We start from the raw sequence: 3449 nt of genomic DNA on the forward strand, positions 1-3449 counted from the left end.
AAATATTTACTACTCAACTGGTTGAGGAGTTTGTTGGATTAATATATGAGTAAATGACTAGATGAATTAATGAATGCAAAGTTGTTTAATACATGAATACAAAAAACACTGTGTTTCCTCCACTCCATTGTTAGCCATTTTTTGGTTTGTTTTGTTTTGTTTTTTTGGCTTTCGAACAAGACACATTCAGAAGGACTGGGTTTATTTTCTGACAGAATCTTTTAATATAAAACAAAGATAAAACACATCTCAGCCCTGCAACCTGCCAGCATGCCTTGGTTTTCACAAGACACACGCTAGACCTTAAGACTAAGTAGGAGAGTCTTTAAGTAGCATTTGGTTGGGAGAAATAGAAAAAGGAGATTTCAGGTGAGCCTGGGCAAGCCCAGAAGCTGAGCTACATCCCTGAACACTAGAGCAGTCCTTGTCTCTTCAGGTCCTCCTAGGTTTTCTTATTCACCATGTTCCCGCTGGAGTCTTCATATTCTTCCTCGGTGTCAGGCTGCCATCTCTCTGATGCCTTCTGCAGTTTCAGCTTGGCCCACAAGGAGACAGCATCTTTGATCTGTGTCACGTTAGCGAAGTGGGCAGTGTTTGGGATGCCCAAACACCTCATGCCGTGGGCATGACGCCACTCAGCAAAGTGCCGCTGGAAGGCCTTGGGACCTCGGTACATGTAATTTCCACAAATCTCACAGTTATAGTTGATGTTTAGACCATGAAGCTTATACAGCCAGTAGGGAATAGGTTTTCCATCCCAGCCGAGGGGCAGGTTTTTGGGGTTGTAAATGATCTCATTCTCCTCATCTTCACTTTCACTCTCACTGATCTGCTCTTCCTCTTTTTCTTCTCGTTCCTCCCCTGGCCTCGCCTGCTTGTGTTGTACATTTTCATGTGTGAGATGCCGCTGTTCCCCAAGAATCTCTACATATTCATAGATCTGGGCTTCTAGGAAGGCAGTGTCTTTGTTCCTCTCAGTGTCTCGCTTGGTGCCTTTTGACTTGGGATTTTTGGCAAACAGGGAGGTGTCAAGTGACTCCAGGGACTTTCCTTTGGTGCTGAAGAGCCTCTGGGCTCAGTCTTCTAGGGTCCCACCACACTTCAAGCCTAGAGCTAAGAGTGCAGATTTCAATCTTTCCAGACCCAGGGAGGCCAACTCCTCCCAAGAAGAGAATGCAGACAGGTCAAAATGGGCTCCAGCATGGGTCAGGGCACTGCTTGTCTCTTTCGGCCATCCAGGAAAGGTATCATTCTTCCACTTCTCAAATTCATTCTGAATCTTCCCCAAAAGTTCGTTCTGATCTTGGAGGGGCTTGACTCGATCTGTGTAATCTTGAAGGTACTCAAGCAGCATCTCCAGGTATCTCTTATATTCAGCATTTTTCCTCTCTTTAGGAATCTCAAATACCTAACTGGTCAAAGATGGACAGATAGGTAATATAATCCAGTTTCTCTGAGGCCTTGAGATTAATGTATTTGAGGTAACAGTCATGGAGGTCGAGGTAGCGACCATATCCCTCTTCATCTGTGAACTCCACCAAGTTTTGTGCCTCTTCACTTGGATTCTCTCGAGCCTTCAGAAGCTCCTCAAATTCCACTGACATTGGCCCACAGATCTCATTTGGGTGTTTCCGATGGAATTCTTTTATTTGCTTGAGTCTGTTATAAAATTCAGCAAATTCACTGGGTCCTGAAATGGCACTGAGTTCCTCCTTTCGTAACCCATCCTTATCATCATACAAATCCCGCAGGTTCCCACTCACTTCCATACCTATCCTGCATGGCCCATGTGCCGTGGTCGGAATTGATCTGGTCCCGGGGCGTGGACTTCTTAGTGAGCATCTCTTTGGCCATGACGTCCATGAGCCGTTCCTTCTCCTCGTGGTACCCCCGCTGCTGCTCCAGGGTCGTCTCCATGTTTCCTCCACCGCGGGTTCGGACCCCGACGCGGCCCATTGTTAGCCATTTTTATAAACTATTGTTCTTCTTTTTCTACATAATCAACAGTACCTTCATCTGGCATTTTGTAAAGTAGCTTTAGACATAGCTTTAGATTTTATAATTTTTCTTGGCATGGTTATAACACTCATCCTAGTGAATTGTAATTGTGTAGCTGTATGTCTGGTTAGCCTGAGCTTAATTACTTTACTTTTTGTTAACCTTAGCACTTTCACTGTGTCACTGTATCAGGTGCTCAGTAAATTTTTGCTGCATAAGAATCAAATTAAATTGCTTCTTCACCCCTTTACCATCCTTCTTCTCCCCCTGTTGTGAGGAATCTGCTCAATGCCCATGTTCTTCTTCATCTTTGCCACCTGAGCTTTGGTGGTTCTGAGTGGGCATATAAGGAAGACTGCTCTTTGTGTTCAGGTCTTCCAAAGCAGATCTCCAGATGAGGGCATATGAAGTATATGTGTGGAAAAAGGGTGGAATCAGGGGAGGAGAATGATCCCCTTCTGCTACATTCATGAATTCTATTCTGTAATGGCCAATTTAACTTTTTTTTTTTTTTACCTCATTTTACATGCATTTGAGATGAACTGGCTTTCTAGAGATCGAATATCTGGCCTAGGAAAATCTAGCCATATACTTCCCATAGCCCAGGGGATAAATTCCAACTCCTTTTAATACATTTGTGAAGTCCTTCTTGACTTGGCCTTCTCATCTCTAGGTTCTAGTCACCAGAAGCCTCTTATAGACCTTTGAATCCATGATTTTTTCTTCTCTGTTTCTGCCTAGAATACACCACATGTCCCCTTTCCTTGCTCCTTTTTTTTTCCTGGTCATTAGAAGTTTCCATGGGCTCCCAGGGGGGCACTTAGAGGACAGCTGAGGTGAGATCCAGGGGATCAGAATGGAAGCTTTTGAGCAAGATGATTAGTTTCGAACAGTATAAGTTGACCCAAATTCCTCACACTCTGAAAGTTTTAACAAATTTGTCCCTCAGATTGACAGCTCATTAATGTCATGAGCAAGCTAATAAACCTCAAAAATGTCTTTTTAAAGATTTTATTTATTTATTTGAGAGAGAGACAGCATGAGAGGGAAAGAGAGCAGGAACAGGGAGAAGAGGCAGAGGGAGAGGGAGAAGCAGACTCCACACTGAGCAGGGAGCCAGACACGGAGCTTGATTCCAGGACCCTGAGATCATGACCTGAGCTGAAGGCAGATGCTTAACCAACTGAGTCACCCAGGTGCCTCTCATAATGTTTTCTTTCTTTCTTTTTTTTTTTTTTTTTGAGATTTTATTTATTTATGAGAGACAGAAAGAGAGAGAGAGGCAGAGACATAGGCAGAGGAAGAAGCAGGCTCCATGTAGGGAGCCCCACGCAGGACTCTAGCCCAGAACTCCAGGATCACGCCCTGAGCCAAAGGCAGACGCTCAACTGCTGAGCCACCCAGGTGTCCTTCAAAATGTTTTTCAATTATGCTAGGCTTCATTGGAAGAA

The 3449-nt window shown here is 44.2% G+C and overlaps 1 pseudogene; it reads right to left on the minus strand.

Moving 5' to 3' along the window:
- Positions 1 to 308: 308 nt before the first annotated feature.
- Positions 309 to 1917, minus strand: LOC611098 (annotated as a pseudogene).
- Positions 1918 to 3449: the final 1532 nt, after the last annotated feature.

The sequence above is a fragment of the Canis lupus genome, chromosome 12 (assembly GCF_011100685.1).
Source record: "Canis lupus familiaris isolate Mischka breed German Shepherd chromosome 12, alternate assembly UU_Cfam_GSD_1.0, whole genome shotgun sequence".
Lineage (NCBI taxonomy): Eukaryota > Metazoa > Chordata > Mammalia > Carnivora > Canidae > Canis > Canis lupus.